Source organism: Clupea harengus, chromosome 4, assembly GCF_900700415.2.
Source record: "Clupea harengus chromosome 4, Ch_v2.0.2, whole genome shotgun sequence".
Taxonomy (NCBI): Eukaryota; Metazoa; Chordata; class Actinopteri; order Clupeiformes; family Clupeidae; genus Clupea; species Clupea harengus.
The window spans coordinates 17,662,450-17,682,449 of NC_045155.1; the positions used below are offsets into that span (position 1 = coordinate 17,662,450).

The window sequence follows — 20,000 nt, forward strand, 5'->3', positions numbered from 1 at the left end:
GTGGAACTGTCTGTGGGTGGGAGTGCGAAAGACTGTGTGTGACTGTGAAGTGCTTTAATGTATGCGTGTCTGTGTGTGTGTGTGTGCGTGTGTGTGTGTGTGCGTGTATGTGCGTGGGTGGGTGGTGGCCTGTTAGCTCTTGTGGAAGGGCTTGTCAGTTTTTGAAGAAAAGCTGTGGCGTGTTTGATAGCCAGTTCTCTCATAATAACACAGGGTCGGCGCTATTTGATGATGTCATACGACACTGACCCCACCACCCTATCTGTGACTCCCATCTGCACAAACCAGGACTTTAAGCCTTTCCAGAAAACCTCAGCTGTACACACGTCTACATTCATACACACAGACACACATGTAAGCACATACACTCACACACACTCACATACACACACACACACACACACACACACACACACTCACACACACACATTTATGCTTTTTCACAAGTCCTGCAGGTTGAGTGTGTAAGTGTGTGGAGTATCTTGGAACACAGGTAGTGTGAAACAGTGCTAGGAGCCCTCTTGCATGAGCTCTCTCCCTGGTCTCCCGCTTAGGGCACTGTGCTGTCACAACCATTTACACCATCCATGCTGCTCCTATAGAAGCGCCATCTTTCATCTCTCTAACACTGACACAAACATGTGGGGGTTGCCTTTCACCTGTCTCATAATTAGAGTTGGTGAAAATAGTAATTCAAGTGAATATGTTTGTGAGTAAACATAATAGGGCATTAAGTGTTTGTAACGTATGTGTCTAAGCAGCTGTCTGTCAATTAGCTCTCTCCACCCCAAGCATTGGAGTGCTGAGACTGTATGTTCACGCTTGATCTCTGTACCGCGTGACTTATCCATGCTTTAATGGTCACACCTACCAAATAGCCAGGAGTGGATTCATGCTGCTGTCGAAGCTGATTTATCTTTATTGGTTCCTGACCTCATTAACGTCAGTGATACTCGTGGTTGGCTGTGGGGGTGTTTGCTGTAGTGGGCTGCGACGTGTCAAACCTTCGCACCTCTGGCTGATGTGTGATTAGATAGGGTTCTCAGTGATGAGAAACAGGGAGCGTGCCAAAACTTCTCTAGGCCTGATCTCCCAGGGGCAGCGGCACAGAACTCCTACTGTGAGTGTGCAGTTTGGAGCAGCTCGGAGGCCATTTTGGAACCGGAGAAACTTCAGTGAATTTTTTCATTCCTGTTTAAAGTTTAATCTGTTAGGGCTTTCGTGCTTGAAACTATCAGTCTGACGATATCACTCCCTCTCTCACACACACACAAACAGACACACACACACACACACACACACAAATATGTTTTGAAACACTCTGATTCACCACATCTCTCTGTGCCTCTCACTCTCACACACTCTTTCTCGCTCTGTCTTTTTCTCCCTCCCTCCCTCCCTCCCTCGCTCACTCTCTGTCAGTTAGAGCCTGGGGTTTTGGTGTGGCAGTGAAACTACAGACTGGTAGTTATTAGCGGGCCAACATCAATATTTAGTGTTTGGTACATCACTCAGTGACAGGCTGAGAGCCACACCTCACAGAGCTCACAGAGAGAGACACCCCGACCCCACCGCTGGAGCAACCACGGAAAGATAAACTCTCTCACCTCCCTCTCTCTCTCTCGCACTCGCCCTCTTTCCCTCTCTCCCTGTTGCTCTTTCTCTCACTAACACTCCCTGTTGCTCTGTCACTCTCTCTTTCTTTCTCTCTTTTCTCTCTCTCTCTCATTCTCTCCTGTCTCTCTGTCTGTCTTGTGTCTGTGTGTCTCTCCTTTTCCTTGTAGATCAAACACCCATGCCTTTCTATCTGTCTTTTTATGCTCTCCACTCTTTTCTTCCTCTTTTTCTGCATCCTACACACATGTCCATGTGCACACATTCCACTCTCTCTCTCTCTCTCTCTCTCTCTCTCACACACACACACACACACACACATACACTCACAGATGTATACATCGGGTCAGCGAGTGCAAAGCTGCAGCTCATTCCTTCAGGAGTGGTCTGTCCTTGTGCTTGTGTGTGCTGAGGGGGCGGCCCACATGGGGATAGCATGACTGCGAGAAGGCCATGGAGCAGCCTCCGACATGCTCACTTACAGGGTGGCAGGATACCGGTCACTGAACTGTGTGTAAGTGTGTGTATGTGTGTGTGTGTGTTTGTATGTGTGTGTGGGGGGGGAGAGCACATATCTTGGAGTTTACATATATCATTCCTTCTGTGTGAGTCTGTATGACTGTATGTGTCAGGAGGCAAATGCCAGGGAGTTTATATACATCTCCTTGAATCTGTGCATGTGTGTGTGTTTGTGTGTGTGTGTGTGTGTGTGTGTGTGTGTGTGTGTGTGTGTGTGTGTGTCTGTGTGTGTCTGTGTCTGTGTGTGTCTGTGTGTCTGTGTGTGTGTGTGTGTGTGTGTATATGTTTAAGGTTGGAACACTGCCACTGCAATCTGAAGCGTTACTGCCTCTGCCTGTTTGAAAGGCCAGAGATAGAGATATGGAGGATTAGAGAGAAGGTGGGTGATTAAGAGGAGGAGGCTTTAAGGAGAAGAGTGACAGCTCGGTGACAAAGTGTGTCTGTGTGTGTGTGTGTGTGTGTGTGTGTGTGTGTGTGTGTGCCTGTGTGTCTCTGTGTGTGTGTGTGTGTGTGGCTTTAGGAGAATAGTGACAGCTCGTTGACAGAGTGTGAGTGAAACAGACAATAAATTAGAGCCCAGCGAAAGCCAAACTCATATCTCATTTTTGAGAGTAAAACTACTATAAAACCTATTTCCTCCACTCACCAGAACCTCTAGAACCTCACTCACTCTAGAACCTCACCATGTCCTCTCTTCTGCCCAGCTATCTTCCCCTCTTTCGTCTGTATACAGATAAAACACAACCCTTTGTTTGGAGGCCCATTGCGTCTGTTTCTCAAGCTGATCCCATGAGAGGAGTTGTTTACTGACGAATTCCTAGGATTCCTAGAAGTTCCTTTAGTCCCCCCTAGCAGGGGAGAACTTCACACAGGACTGAGTGCCACTTGTTCTCTGTGAAGTTCCTTTAGTCCCCCCTAGCTGGGGAGAACTTCACACAGGACTAAGTGCCACTTGTTCTCTGTGAAGTTCCTTTAGTCCCCCCTAGCTGGGGAGAACTTCACACAGGACTGAGTGCCACTTGTTCTCTGCAAAGTGCTCCCAGGCTGTGGGTCGGCTTCCTGAGCTCTGCCCAATAAATGCCCTGTGCTTCATGAAGTGTGGCTTGGGTACACACACAGGAAGCTCTTAAGAGAGTCTGTGAATGAAAACAAATGTTAAGATAGAGGAAGAGAGTGGGGGAGAGAGAGAAAGAGAGAGAGAGAGAGAGAGAGAGAGAGAAAGAGATTTCTAAATGAGATTTAGTCCAAAAGAGTTTTGACTTTTGACTTTTGAAAAGTTAAACTTTTTTTATTTGTATCCTTTTACTTTTTATCTAACCTTTCCATTATTAGCCAATGCTGCCGGGAGGTGTGAGAGTGAAAATACAGTGATTGTGGAGCTGGCAGGAGCTGGAGGAGAGTGGGGCTTTATTTGAAATGCCAAGTGATGTGTTGGGGGTCTCAAAGAGCCATCAGGGAACGCAAGGCCTGCAGTTCAATACTAAAAGCCAAAGATGGTAGCATAACCAATTAAGGATATACAGACAGACATGTCATTGCACACATACATCCAGGTAAAATACACACAAGCAGACACACAGACACAGACACAGACACAGACGCACACATACGCAGACTCACTCACAAATCCATATATGTGCTACTAACTTTCATTATTTAAAATCAATCAATTACACACAATAGTTAATTCCCCCAGATACAGAGAAATGCACATGGAAACGTGTGACACAAAGGTTAACATTAGAAACAAACAGAAATTCTCTCGCTCTCTTTCACTCACACACACACACACACACACACACACACACACACACACACACACACACACTAACACACGCGCGCGCACACCAAATACACACACATACACACACACACAAAACAACAACTCACTCACACACTATCCCATCTCCATAAGCGGCAGGAGCAGTTGGGGCCTCAACAGGAGATGCCATGCTTAACTTAAATAAATGATGATAAATGCAGCAATAGATTTGTTAATAATTCATTTGGGGGTGAAGTGAGCCATAGGGGGCAGGAGTGTGTGTTTGTGTGTGTGTGTGTGTGTGTGTGTGTGTGTGTGTGTGTGTGTGTGTGTGTGTGTGTGTGTCTATGTGTGTGTGTGTGTGTGTGTGTGTGTGTGTGTGTGTGTGTCTGTGTGTGTGTGTGTGTGTGTGTGTATATGCGTGCGTGCGTGTTTGGAACGTAGACACAACCTCTCATGACGACGTCATGCTGGGCCTCGCGTGCGGTGTCTGAGAGTAGGGGGTCGTGTGTGTTGTGTCTTCCCTGTCTCTCTGTCTCTTTCTCTCTCTCTCTCCTCCAGACTCTCTCTCAGATATCACTGCATGGTGCTTTAAAGACGACACCCAAGATCAGCGTGTCACACCCAGACTTAGTCCTTTTTAGGCTGGGATGTTCCCTAGGAGAGACATGCTTTGCTTCTTTCAACTATTTCTTTTCTGCAATTTTTATGTCTATACTTCATATTACTACCTTGACTACTCCCTTATTTTGGTTACATTTTTCCCCTATTACCAAAACAAAATGCACCATTTATATATATTTGTAAAATATATTGTCAAACATAATCAATAGCAAATATGACATATCAACGTTCAATTAGGAAAAATGGCTGAAAACTATTGAAAGTATTGAAAACTATAAAAAACTAAAGTGCCACTATTATATAACATGTAGTGAGATTACAGCCAGGAAGGAATAATAAGTTTCAAATTCATTACATAAACTTTTCCTCCTCTTCCCAGACCCAAGTCTCATTTCCCCTCTCCCCCTCACCTCCACCTCCCCTCCCTGCCATCCCTTTTGCCCCTCTCACTTCCATTTCCTAGCTTCATCACGGTTTTTCTCCTTCGTTTTTTTTTCTTCATAAGAACCAATTTAACTTTCATTTGCATTTATCTTCCCTCGTTGGCTGCTGTATCACTAAATGAAGTGGAGTGCAATTCCTGAGCCGTGATGATTAATGCCTTTTAATTAGGTGTGCATCGATTGGCTGGTGCCGGGTGATACATCATGGTGCTGGAGGTTTGAGAGGCCAATCGGGTAGAGGGATGGCACGTGGCTGCGACTCAAGTCTTAGAGCTGTGGGTGCGGACCGGGATCCGCTGGAGCCAGTTCAGTTCTTTTCGTTGATGTTAAAGCTGTTTACTGAACTTGGGTGCGTGCCAAGGGACCGAACCTGAGTCCTCCAGAAAACAGGGGTCTGGGGTACCAGGGGTCTGGGGTACGGTTCACCTGAACTCCAGGGGTCTGGGGTACGGTTCACCTGAGCTCCAGTGCGGTTCATATTTGCTGTGAAAGCTAACCCATCTCAAATCCAGGATGTAAATGCTATTTATGCCTGCTGCTGGACCCAAATTCTCCAAGCAATAAATAAATAATTGTTAAATGTGAAATTATTTATTAAGATTACGCTAACAGTCTTAAAAATAATCCATCCAAATCCATCTCTCATTGCCACCTGTCTCCGCAAAAAGCTTGCACCATTTATGGCAGAGCAAAAATGGCCAAATTAACAAAAAGATGAAAAACGGATGGTCCGGGGGTGGTATAATTGCATTTGAGTTTGGATCAGTGAAACTTTGGGGATTCCACCAAAAGTAAAACAGATTAAGAATGGACAAATGATAGAGACAAGTTTTTTGTTTGTTTCCATATGTCTGTGTGTGTGTGTGTGTGTGTGAGAGAGAGAGAGAGAGGCAGAACAGTCATACAGTACACATTAAACCAATCCTGTTCCTACCCCCCCCCCCCCCCCCCCCCCACACTTATCTTCTCGCCAGGCCTGCTCCAGGCATACCTGATTGAAGTGGGTATAACTAAAATGCCCTTCATTAGATAAATCCGTTGAGCAAATCAAGAGTGCCACTGATGAGTTCACTCAAGCGGGTAGAAAGCAGGAAAAGATGAAAAGCAAAGGACTGGGGAAGGGGCTTAGAAGCAGGACTGTGAATACAGGCTTTAAGCCGTTCAAAATATACATACAGACAAACAAACAAAACAACAGAAATCAAAAACAAGTCAGATCTTAGGCTCATTGCTGCTGGTCTGTCCAAGCGCATAAATCTCTTAAATCCCTGGGACGCACACACTGGGCCACAGATATCTAGATGATCCGGATAGTCTCCGGGCTCATCCATGGAGCAGGGTAAGCTAGGCTAATGAGTGAATGGTGGCTGAGCCCCAACCTGCACATAGACAGGCCAGAGTAATCCTTTCCACAGAGGAAGGCGAGAAAAAAGCTGCTGTTTCGTCTATGTCGTCACAGCCAGACTCAAGGGGCCATTTGTGTGGGAATGGGGTTGACGATGCCATTTTGTCATGCGAAAAAGAGTTGATTCATTCACAGTGATGCAGAGAGAGACAAGAATAACCCCAAGAAACCACCCCTGCCCCCCCCCCCCCCCTCTACCCCAACGTCTTTGTCCCTGTGTGTGGGCGAGACAGAAGCAGACGGATGAATGAAAAAGTCCAACTGCTTTTTTATTAGAAATTGGGAAAGTAAAACTACACTGTTCACGGGAGGGACACTTTCTTTTGGTATGAAACTTTGACAAGAAAATGTTGGATAGCGGTTTTCTTTTTATTCTTCATTCGCCCCACAAGCAATCATTTCACAGCTGTCAACCAAGTGCCCAGCAAAGTGGAAATGTGGAACGTTTCTGTCAGCCACAGGTGAACAAAAGTACACGAGGAATGTTTGAAAAAATAAAGTGCAATTGAGGTAAGAAAAAGCATTTACTTTTAGATCAGGGCTGGCCATTCCCAGTTAGGAGTACAAAAAAACTTTTAAAAGAAATGGAGAAATGGAGAGGGCATTTGCAATAGGCTCAGAGGAGTGTGTGTGTGTGTGTGTGTGTGTGTGTGTGTGTGTGTGTGTGTGCGTGTGTGTGTGTGTGTGTGTGTGTGTGTGTGTGAGAGAGAGGAAAGACAATAACAGCTAGTATTTTCTCCTTGATGGTCCTCTCATCTGAAGGATCATAGATGGGACTTTGAAGTGTTGTGAACGACTGGCTTAGTAAAGCATCTCATCTGAAGAGAAATGGTTTCTGTGTGTGACTGTGAGAGGTTGAGCTAGGGGCAGGAAAAGAGACAGGATGAGAGTCCATTTTCAGAAAGTGAAAAGTCCTTTCCAGTACACTAATACACCACCTGGATCAGTAATTAGCTCAGGTCTTGAACCAGAAGATTCGGTAATGAATGGGTCCGGTCTGCTGGGGAAGTGCATTAGCTGACTTCAAATATATCAGGGCTTTGGCATTCTGAACTTGATCTTGTACACCCCTGGAGATAGAGACAGTTTACAGGTCCCTTAAATACTCCTTTGAATAAAGAGGAAAAATGCTGCTGGCCACGCTCAGACGCTCATTGCTATATGCACAGGGCCTTTAAAACTGTGGCACCCAGACCTGCTAATCAGGAAAATACACAACAGGGAATTGAAAACAAACCTCTTTGCTTCCTTTTCTCTACCTCCCATCCCTACTTCTGCCAGTGACATCCAGCCAGTCACCTGTTGCCACTAATTTGACTGACATCCCTGAGGCCCAATCCCTGTCTTTGAGCTACTGTGATGAAGGACTAATGCTCAAGAAGAGTCTACAGAGGGGCCTATCTCTGTAATGCTGCCTGAGCCTTTTAATGAGACTGGCTCACAGAGGGCTTTGTGGATGTGCGCACACATTCTGATATGCTTTTGAGCAGATTTCCAAAAATGAAGCTTACGTCTACCTTTGCTCTAAGGACAGTTTTCTTTACCTGTCTGTCTCTTCAAATCCAAAATGCATTCTTCTAGCTTTCCATCGACTGGCTCATGTGTGGTTGCATTTATTTACATGCACACCGCGTCAACAGCTTCCTCCTGACAAACGTGCGCGCACACACACACACTCACTCGGTCAGTACTCTCCGGCATGAAATCAATCTCATGATGTCAAGTAACTTCCCCCAGCAGTTAGTGGTTTATTGATGGCGTGATTAAATTCATTACCGGGTGGAGAACTGGGAGCGAAAGAGTGGGCCAGTGAGAGGGAAGGACCACCAGAGAGATGTGGAGGTAGAGACAGATGTAGATGAGAGAGTGAGTGATGGATCCAAACAGAGAAAGGACAAAATAACTAAATGAAAAAATGGCTATACTTTCAGGAGAGAGCTCTTCAGCTGCTTTGGCAGCAAAATATATTTCATTGTGTCATAACCATGTTTCTATACATGTAGAAAAACACCATGTAGAAATACAGTTTTTTTCTGTAATATCTGTGTTCATTCTTTGTCAGTTTTAGCCTATGTAAGTCTTCACATACACTATTTGACATGACAGTAAAGCACTTTGAATTGCAAATTGAATTGAATTGAGAGACAAAGGAAAGGAAAGATGGGAAAAAAGAAATGTACAAGCAAATGAGAGAAGGAGGAAGGAGAACACAGACGTAAACAAAGAGAGTAAGGTAATTCAGAAAGTTAATGAAAGAGAGAGAAAGTGGAGAGACAGAGAGCAAGAGGAGGGGCGTGTGTGTATGTGTGTGTGTGAGTGTGCGTGCGTGTGAGTGTGTATGTGTGCGTGTGTGTATGTGTATGTGTGTGTATGTGTGAGTGTGTGTGCGTGTCAGTGTGTGTGTGTGTATGTGTGTGTGTATGTCTATGTGTGTGTGTGAGTGTGTGTGTGTGTGTGTGTGTGTGGAGACTGACAGGGCTTAGTGCTGGCAGGGCCAGAGAGCACTGCAGAGAGGAGACTCTAATTAGAGTAATTACAGCAGCCCAGTTGCCTGAGTGACGGCCAACCAGATGGCAGGACTCACGCTAACACCACCGTGACACTCAGCTCAGACTCAGTGTGGTGAGACAGACAGACAAAAATGAATAAAAAGATAGATGGATGAACTGAAGAGAGTGAGACGGAGTAGAATAGTGAGATGGATGTGGAGTGAGGAGAGACCCAGGGAGGGAGAATGATTGGTGGATTGGCCAGGAGGGAGAATGATTGGTGGATTGGCAAGGAGGGAGATTGATTGGTGGATTGCTGCCCGTGGGGTGCAAACAAACCCGTCCTCGTTGTTCATCTTGTTAAGTTCATTAGAAGAAGCAACACAGATCCCCCCCGCTGCTCTCCAGAGCCAGCGGCTAACGTCAAGACCCACCAACACACCCACCATAAGTACCGTCACCATGGTGAGCATTTCATTTCACCCTGGAAACAGAGCCCTCCTTTTTCTACCAGACATGGGATTTGCAGAAGACAGCGGCTGCCACCCTGAGATGAAAAGAGGTGGCTGATCGCTGTTAGTCTGGCCTCCCTTATCCTGAGAGTGCTAATGAACATGGCTGTCAGCCCCTGCACAGTTTACACCGTGGCAATTAGCGGGTTGCTGAAAAACAACCCTGCCTAGCCCGGGTGCTGACACTGGGAAAGCTTGCTAATAAATAACTGCTGTGCTAAAGTGAAATGAAAATGACATGCGATCTCCATTTTGACTAGTTTAGTGTGACGTTTAGTGTTTATCGTCTCACTTTCACAGCGTCATTTTGGCTCAGGGCTTTAATGATACAGCTTTGAGGGGCTTAACGCCAGGTTGTGTGTAGATGTTCTATAGTTTGTGTCTGTATGTGGTCAGTCGGCCTTGTTCAGTGGAGGGTTGAGTCTGGCTATGTCAATTCAGGCCCTCTGCTCAAATGAGGTAGAGGAGGAGTGAAATTGTGGGTTGCCTTTGACCTTGTGGTTCTAATGTTGAAAGAGCAGATAGCTTTGCTTAGCAGGCTTTAGCTGCCACTCAGTGTCAACCAAAGCATCACCTGTGGAAGGGGTACAGTGATACTTTGGTTGTGTGTTCATGTGTGTGTGTGTGAATGTCAGTGTTTGTGTAGGTGGGTGCATAAGTGTGTGCCTGGGCGTGTTCTCATGCATATGTACACCTGTGTAAATCATCTGAAGGTCATTCATTTGCACAAGCTGATGAATATCTGAGAAAGATGAGGTGGAGGCTTGCCTCTCTTTTTCTCCCCCTCTCTCGTCCCCTCATCCTTCCTCCCTCCTCCCTCTCTCCCTCCCCCTCTTCTTCCCATTTCGCTTCTGTCTCCGGAGATGCTGTGATAGGATGCTGTCTGCTTTGTAAATAAGGTCTGTCAGTGGAATTACATCTCAGAAATTGGATTTCTCCCTCTCCTTCCCTCTCTCTCGCTTTACTAATACGGTCTTTTGTAATTCTGTCCCTTTGGTCCATGCCTTATCCCACAATAGATTGATTGATTAGCGGATGCTTATTTATGCCAGCAGATGATTGGTTTGAAGCAGGGCAGAAGGGGGAGAGAGAGTGACCGAGAAAGAGAGAGAGTCAAAGAAGGGGAAAATGGAATGAGAAAATGAGAAAAAGAGAGAGATTATCTGTGAGCCGGCTACACTGGCATTCATTAAGGCTACTCACTGGAAGGGTCTGCTCTGGCATGACTTAATTGGGTGCTCCAAAGGCCTCTGGAATCAATTGCCTGGTGGTGGTAGTGTGTGTGTATGCACGTGTGTGTGCATGTGTGTGTGTGCGTGTGCGCGCGAGGTGGGGGTTACAGTGATATGGGGCTTCCAGCCGAACAAGGGAGGGGGTAACAGATGGAATTAAAGTTGTGTCGCCTCAAGGTTGTGTCTCTCCTGGAATCAATTTGGGGACACAGAAGGAGGCAGCCAGGCTCTCTCTCTGACCCCAGTCACCCCTTCAACCTTTCATCCGTCTAACTCAGCCCAAACTTGCTGCACGAGGGCTACTGCTAGCAGCTTTCATCCGTCTAACTCAGCCCAAACCTGCTGCACGAGGGCTACTGCTAGCAGCACTCAGCCACTTCAAATATTACTGCTTTGTTATTGTGACGTTATGCCCAATATACGCACAATCCATATTTATTACACGTTTAATACTAATTCTTCACATTGTAACTGAATATCTGTTTTAAATTTAAAGCTTCTGTCAGTAGAAAAACAAGATAGCAGCTTTTGTTAACTTCTGCCAGGCTTAGCTATCCCATGAGCTCAGGCCCTCTCTGCAGTTTATTATGCATATGCGAAAACAATTATGTACTGCAGTCAGACTAACTTGACATATTTAGCTGCTGATTTTTTAGAGCATCTATTTCATTTTTTGCAGGATGCAGAGACAGTTTAATGTAAGTTTTCAAAAATAATATAAATTACAAAAGATTAGCATAATCCCTAGCAAATGTACTTGTTGGCTGAATTCTCAAAAAAAATTGTTTACAAATTTACAATGGTGTAATGCAGTTTGGACCCAACTAATCAAAACAAAAAAAACAAAAAATTGTCATATAACATAAATTAAAAGCATTGAATTTATTATTTTCTGCTGTCCCCCATTAAACCTTATGTTAGGACAATAAATTAAAAAAAATTACAGTATGAAAACCACATAACATTAATGATGTAGTCTTGCTGAAAAGTTCGTTTTTTCTCTCTCTCACATCACAGCCTCTGCATAAAGCAATATTGGAAAGTGCCAGGAATTCTTTATTTAAGCGCGATGATTAAGCCTGGTAGTATTAGTCAACCAAAATCACAATGCGGGTTGCCCATACGTTAGTGCTGCAATTGATAGATAGATAGAACCCTCTCAGCTTTCTGCGCGGTGCCACTGGTGGTCTCAGAATATGTTTTCTCCGCGTGGTGCACAACCCCCGACAATCTCTCCGACTCCGCCAACACAAATTAATCTCTATAATTAATTGAAATACGGGGCTATTGAAATTGAAGTGCTCGGCAGTGCACGAAGTCATGCAATCTCCCTCTGATACAACAATTGCGCGCGCTCATAGAAAGGCAGAAAGCGACAGCGCGGGAGAGAGGGTGGAAGGGAGACTGTTTTTTTCAGGTAGTTCAGTTTTATTTTGAAAATCTCACCATGAACCAATTTGTTTTAGTGCAGTGCCCCTCGACCTTCATGAGCTCGTTTTACCGTACTCCGAGGGCTGCTTAATAATGAATCCGTTGGAGCCCGGGTAGTTCATGGGCCCGCTGCAGTCTTTTTCCAGCAGGCAGACAGATAATGGACCACAGTCCCCACACCCCAACTACCATTTTTCATCACGCCAACCCCGGGTGCAGTTCACAACAGGACATGTCAAGCTGTCACACAGTCCGGTGGGACAAAACGGAATTTCGGACAACTCCAGAGGGACAAAGAATGCCTTGAAGCAATTGGATAGAGCTTTATGAATTATAAGGTTAGCAAACCGCTGTAGCTATTAGCATAACATTTCACCTTTCCCCTCACACTCCATCACCCATTGGCTATTTTTCTTATTCGCTACAAATTAGTTGCTGTTTGTTAAGTGCTGAATTAATTTTAAGTTGTAGGAGGGTGTGCTCCGGGAGTCAGTAATTGGTTCCTCGGTGTAGTTATGCGAAACAGGAGCTCGCTTCACAGTGATTAAAAGCAGTTCAGATGTAATATGAATGCGCGAATAAATCAGCCTCGCCGGCGGGGCGCGTAATGAGAGACTCGGTGCTTGCTCACAGCAATTGCTCTGCGGACGCCGATGGCAGCGACCTCGGGCTTTGTCACCATCGAATTTGTTGTTGTGCTCATTGCTCTTTTTTAGGGCCCGAGTTGACAAGCCTGGCTGTGCGTAAAGGAGACGTTGAGCAACCGCATTGCAAAAAAGTTTACGTTTGTCCTCAGGCACTCACTAAAACCAGTGAGTATTGCTAAAAAAGGAGTAATGAAAATTGTACATAGTGTGCTAGTGAGAAGTACGCTCAGAGCATTGTGCTAAATTACAACATAGTGGATGTAACATCCCCTTTGAGGTCACCCCTGAAACTCTGTGTAGTTGCTGAAAGAGAGAGACAAAGAGAAAGAAAGAAACACAGCAGTGTATTGGATGAGTGTATCCGCCTCTATGCAGCAGGCGGAGGAGAGGGAGGAGAGGATTAAACAGTGGCAACCTACTGCTGTGTCAGCGCCTGGGATCCTCAGCCTCCAGCCCTGGCTGTCAGTCAGGAGACAGGGAGTCTGTGGTTTCCCCTGTTTGCTGTCACTGAAGCTGTTGTGGGAGGTGCAGCCATCTTACACCATTGATTTACATTAGCCAGAGAGCGTGGGGGTGGGGAGGAGGAGGAGGTGGAGTTGAATGAGAGTGATGGAGAGAGAGAGATAGATAGAGAGAGAGAGAGAGAGAGAGAGAGAGAGAGAGATTGCATTGCATTGCTAGAAAGAGAGGTGGTGGCTGTGTTGTACCTCCACACACTTGCTTCCAGCCTGGCAAATTCAGGAGCTGAAAAGCCTGGTGGTAAATATTGTATGGGTAGCCTGGTTCCTCCTTGATGGGCTACATGCTGTCTCCAGTGCCCAAGTTTCTCTCGGCACAGATGGCTTTAGTTACTAAGATGAAACAATCAGGCATTGAAGAGAGCAAAGGGAATGAGAAGATTGGGGCGGATAATGGTATAGAAGGAAAAGAGAGGGTATGAGAGGGGAAAGGATGAGAGATGAGAGGGAGAAGGGGATGGCCTTTGATCAGGGGAAATGGGTGGAGGGATCCCAGGAGGGATTCGTGCCACTTCCACGTCCCTGCAATCAGCTGTGGAGGAGAAAGGCAGAAAAAGGCTCTCATGAAAAAGCATCCAGCCAATGATTAGGGCGTCAACTAACATTCATGATCGAGAGTACAGCAGTAGAGCGAGAGCCTACATGTAGTCGCTTTACTGCAGGGATGTAGCCTGACGATGTCATACTCATAATTCTAGTCAGAATATGAGTCTGATATCGCTCCATTGGGCTGTGATTATGGGGCGTGTTTCAACCGAACCAGGAGAAAAAATGCCTCTTCGCTCAATTGGTTACCTACAACCAATCAGAACAACGTAGTATGTGACCAGGGCCAGCTGATAAATTTAACTTTTACCGGATCCCGTAGGAAGGAAGGCAAAAACATCTTTTCGATTGACAAATGCCTTGATCGCGTTTCTCTGGTCCTCTTTCAAAACAAATGCACTGTCAATGTCTAAATGGACTCGAATCTATACATTTCAGCTCTCCAGCGGCAGCCATGTTTGTTGAAAACGAATTCAACCCGTGTGTTGGTGACGTGCTTGATTACGTTACTGTTGATCATCTGTCCATCATCGTATAAAGCCCGCCTTGACAATTTGATTGGTCCGGCAATTTCTGTCCAGAAATAATTTCTCCCCAATGGAGTAATGCCAGACCGAACTTCCCGACTTCAAATGTTGTGGGCGGGGCTAAGTTCGGTCTGGTATCCAGGCTAGCAGGGATGCCCAGTTCACATCCTAGAAGTCTATGGTGCCTTCTACACACCAACAGCCCTAGTACAAATAATAAATGGCAACTAATACAAGACTATTTAGTACGTCCAAAATCCTACTATGCAGATAGAAGCAGGGATACATGAAGTAATAGACAGTACCCCTATCGAATTCCATGAACCTGTATTTAATTAACCAAGACCTGCTCAAATGATTGTAAACATGTAGATTGTGAGCTGTTTCTGCACCTGCTTCAGCTATATGCTATTAAGTCTTAGGGAGTAGCATGCAATTTTTAGACACAGTGATAAGTTCTAGAGTATAATGATGAACCTTATCAATCTAATCAAGCTCTTCAGGGGGGTGTAACTGTGGAATCCTCAGCTTCAGACTGCAGCCTAGTGCTCCAGGATGCCTCCTTGTCTCATGAGGGGCACAGCACCCTGCTGTAGTGCTCGCATGAGAAGTGGATTCAATGTCTTGTGACACGCCGAGAGCCATTCTGCCTGCATTGTTAAGATGTCAGAGCCTTTCTCAGTGCAAGATTGGGTGGCATTAATGGATCCTGTATTATCTGGGCTTAGATGGCAATCAAACAGCTGTATCCTTTCCCGGCTGCCTGCCTGAGTGTGTGAGTGTGTGAGTGTGGGGGGGTGTATTCTGGATGCTCCAGAGGGAGCTTGTTGAATATGTATAAACCGGCTCTCCTAATCCCAGTGATTGACAGAGTGACATCTTAATCTGAGCGATTGACGCCTTCTGGCATGTCCATTTGATCGGTCTGACAGGAGAAGGAGATTAACCATCAGTCCCTTTTTCATTATTTTTGCTTTCTCTCTCTTCTTCTCTCTCCTTCCCTCCCTCTCTCTCTCTCTCTCTCATTCACACTTTCTATTGGCAAATCTCTATTCCCATACCTCAGTCATTATCCCCCTCTGGCTTCAGTGACACACACTCAGGCTATGTGTGCCCCTCGTTCAGCCTGCTGCATTTCACTCTCGCCTTCAGGCTCTCTCAATGAACTTGTCATCTGCTCAAGCCCTCCACCCCCCCCCCCCCCCCCCATCCCTTTTTACTGCCCTCCTCACCCCACCAGCCCATGTTGCCCCCACCCCCATCACCCCCACTCCCAACCCCTTTCTGCATGAGGGGTGTCCTCTGAGGACCAGAGATGTTGGCTTATTTGTCTGCTGTGGGGTGGGGGGATGGAGGGGGTGGGGGGGGACTGGGTTGTTGTGCCACACAGCCTCACACAGTCATCCCACCCCCCTGCCACCCACCCCTTGCTCTGGTAATTGGGCCTGGCTTCCCTCAGCAGTCCTTTGCCTAGTGGGAACTGGCAGCACAAAAGTAGGGCCTGCACAGAAAGACAGAGACAAACGGGAAAAGAGAGAGGCAGAGAGGGGAGGGGGAGGCAGAGGGAGGAGACAAACACAGCTAGTAAGTCATTTTCCTGGGTCCAAAAACTGCTCTCAAATGCATGACATCAGTATGCTGCTCAGGGTCTGATCTCAACTCAAAGTAAGGAAAAAGAGAGAGGAAGGGAAAGAGAAAAACATCCTTTGATTACAAATTGTGAATGTGTCTTGCCCTTCGTCTCCCACTTTGCTCTCTCTCTCTCTCTCTCTCTCTCTCTCTCTCTCTCTGCTGTAATCTGAAGGCAGCAGACTGAAGCCCAGTGCAAAAAGAAATCAAATACTGGCAGCAATCCTCACCAGCTGACAGAGGGAAGGAGGAAAAAAGGGAGAGAGAGAGAGAGGCAAAGGGGGTGGCAGAAAAGGAACAAATAAACAAATGAATGCCTTAGCTCTTATTTCTTCCTCTTGGCAAAGTCGTAATTGAAGTTTGCCGTGACTCTTGTTTGCTTGTTTTTAGTGTGGGAGCCCCTGCATTCCTCCGGCGCGTAGAAGAAGCAGAGAGATCCCTGACACCCGGGCGGACTGCACTGACAGGTGAGTGACAGGAGGCTGCTGCTCAGATAAGAGGGAGTACTTCAGTGAGTACAAATTTAAGGGTATCGTCTCAGGATGTTTCCCAGGCCACTGCACATCTCGGTGAACACACACACACACACACACACACACACACACACATACATCTTCACACAGACATACACACCTAAATGCACAACTGAACCACTGAATCAGTAGTATGTGTCCCATACAAACATCCTTACAGACTCTAGTTTATTACCATAGCAAATTTGCATTATTGGCATCAGTTCTTGTGAATGTGAGAGAAAGAGATCATGAAGGAGAGAGGGTTTGGGGTGAAGTAGGTGGATAGATCAGCCCGCGGGGTCATAGAGGGCAGAGAGAGGTGGTGAGCGAATGGAGATGAGGGGGTAAAAGTGGCCTATGAGGTCACAAATGGAGACCACAAGCCTCAACAATGACATCACCCACCCACCCATGCACACTCACACACCCACAACGACCCCTTGCTGGAGTCGCAGGCATTCCACATTACTGATGGAGCATAGCTACAAATAACGCACACGCATTCACACACTCACACCAAGCAGCTGTCACGCACATACACACACACACACACACACACACACACACACACAAACAAACACACACACACACACACACCCACACACACACACACACCACACACCACACACATACTCACACATACTCACACTCACACACACTCACACACACACACACGCGCGTACACACACTCACATGTCTATATACACACACACACACACACACACACACACACACACACAGAGAAGAATACATGACAGTCGGTGGTTGGCTGATAGAGTGATGGCGCCCTGGGTGGCTCCTGTGTTGGCCTGTAGAAAGCTCAGTGGCTGAGTGGCCTTTGACCTTGTGACTGGTGCGAGGTGAATGGTCAGGCCTCAGCTGCTGGAGGTGCTGTGAGAGATGACCTGGATGGGCTCCCTCTCAGCCAGTGTAGAATTTATGTTTGTTCTGTGTCTGTGTGTGACTCGCTCCCTCCCACACACACACACACACACACACACACACACACACACACACGCACCACAAACACACATGTACCACAAACACACATGCACTAATGCACATACACACAGAGATAAAAATAAATATACACAAATATACACTCAGAGAGACACACAAGAACTTGGAATAAAAGGGGAGTACAGGATTCCTCCAAACATTCCTCTGATAAGATCAGACACTAAAAGCTCATACACAGAGGGGGAAATTCACACACACACACACACATATTGTGCATGTGGTTTCGATCAGTACGGAGAGCCTACAGCTGTGTTGAGACGGGTCAACGTTGGACAGCGGATGCGTGGGAGATTTCCCTGGAGCGGCAGGAGGAGAGAGGAATAGGGGAAGAGAGAGGAAGAGGGGAAGAGAGAGAGGGAGACTAAGGTGAGAGGGGATGGATAAAATGACAGATAGAAGCAAACACAGCAATAGAGGAAGGCCTTATGTGTTTATGTGTTCCCACACATAAATGTTTGCTTTGTAATGTGAGTGTGTGTGTGTGTGTGTGTGTGTCTGTGTGTGTGTGTGTGTGTGTGTGTGTGTGTGCACATAGGCAACATGTGAATGTGTGTATGAGAGAGGGAGAGTCTTTGTGTGTGTTTGTGTGTGTATGAGAGAGTGTATGTCTGTGTATGTGTGTATGAGTGTGTTACGGTGCCTTGTCTCTCTGCTTGGCGGACCACCCCTCCTGTGAGTCCCCCAGTCGTGCTCCAGAAAGCAGCCTGGTGATTTCCCTGCAGACTGCGCTAATGGAACATCAGCTCCACTCCACCTGGCAACTGCCTGTTTGTCTTTGTTTTTATTTATTTATTTCTCTAGTTTTCCCCTCACCTCACGGATTACTTGAGTGATAGGGGTGGCAGGGGTGGTGCTGGTGTTCAGCTGAGCCAGATGACTCTTTGGGTTTTGAGCTCAAGGTTTGAGTCTCTCTCTGTTTTTCTCTCTCTGTATAAGAGAGAGAGAGGGAGAGAGAGTGGGAGAGGTATGCAGGTAGAGTGTGATAGATTAGGTCCTTCAGGTATTCACATGTACTTACTTATATAAGTGTGTGTGCGTGTGTGTGTGTGTGTGTGTGTGTGTGTGTGTGTGCGCGTGTGCGTGTGCGTGTGCGTGTGCGTGCTAACGTCATCCATTTGGCCTCAGCCTCACCTCCAGCGTTCTCCTCATCTTGCACCAGCGGGGACACGGCCTTATATCTCTCCGGTCCCAGGCAACCTCAGTGTGTGTCTCCCAGAGCCACTGAGACGCCGTCAGCCTCATCTCCACTCCCCGCCTGCCTCTATCATTTACTCAGAGATGAGCGTATGCTCCGCCATTAAGACATTACTGCCCGATTGAGCAAGCATGCCAATCCCTCAAGGTTATTTTTAGTCACGGCGCGGCCTGATTGAATTATCATCACACAGGGCAGGGCATCGCTCACTTATTTACTTACTTACTTACTCATAAATAACCTCTTTGCCTTTCTGAGGAATTTTTTTTCCTGAGCACCATCAGTATGTATTTATATGAGTAAATATCAAAAGTGAGTCACTGCCCTGAGCGGTGCCGAGACGAACTTCCTTCTTGACTGACGCACAACACGTCTGTCAGCAGACACGAGTTATTTTTGTCCGGCTTTGCTCTCGCGATTCTCCTGGCTGTCTTCGGGAGTGAGTAGAGGTGTTAAACAACACTGGGGGCTCTCTGGAGGCCAATCAGGGGTGTGACGGACAGGTTTAATGGGGTCACGCCGCTCCCAGAGCTCGGGTCTGCCATTTGGGGACAGGCAGCATTCAGGCTCTGGAAGTTTCTGGGGTCACCTAGAAAAGAATGTATGTTTGAGCTCCACAGTCCCAGTGCAGGTCAGAGACTAATCCTTCATTTTCTGTGTGTGTGTTTTTGTATGGGGTTATTTTTGGAAGAAATTTCATTAAAAATAGAACTTTCATCAAGTGAGAGCTTGTGTGTGTGTGTGTGTGTGTGTGTGTGTGTGTGTGTGTGTGTCTTTACTCTCCATCACTCTTTCTCCCTGTTTCGTCCATTCTCACTCTCTCCCCCCCTTTCTTTCTCACTCTCTCATCCCCTTTCTCTCTCTCTCTCCCTCTCTCTCTCTCTCTCTCTCTCCCTCTCTCTCTCTCTCTCTCTCTCTTTCTCTCTCTCTCCTCTTTGTATTTCTGTGCCCAGGCAGCCAAAGGAACCTGCATTATTATTTGTGCTCCTGCGAGATTAGTTGTCACACAATGCAGCGTTATCTTACATTATATATTATACCCCGCTTCGGCTAGGGAGGAGAAATGCTAACCTGCCGTATACAGCGGCGTTTCACATAACAGCGCCAGAGAGTGACCTGTCCCATAGAACGGTGTGTGTATCACTTATGGGAGGCCTGTGGTAGGGGCAGGGGGTGGGGAGGGAGGGAGGGAGGGGCCGGAATGGGTTGTTGCCATGGGGATGTGTACAGATTTATTACCTGGGGTTCCATTTATCATTGTTGTGGAACAGCGCCGGGCAGCCGGGGAGGAAACAGGTCATCCATCACTCCTGTGGCCCATCGCCACGGTAACAATAACACCTACAGTATGACACAGGAGGATGGTGATCAC

General features: G+C 46.6%; 1 protein-coding gene across 6 annotated transcripts in view; it reads left to right on the plus strand.

Moving 5' to 3' along the window:
* The window catches only part of sulf2b (sulfatase 2b), a 154,322-nt gene that overhangs the window by 13,086 nt on the left and 121,236 nt on the right, over window positions 1–20,000 (plus strand). For all 6 annotated transcript variants that reach the window (XM_042707662.1, XM_031566518.2, XM_042707664.1 and 3 more), the window contains exon 2: window positions 16,289–16,365. The gene's annotated coding sequence lies outside the window, so the exon portion shown is untranslated. The remainder of the gene's footprint in view (window positions 1–16,288; window positions 16,366–20,000) is intronic.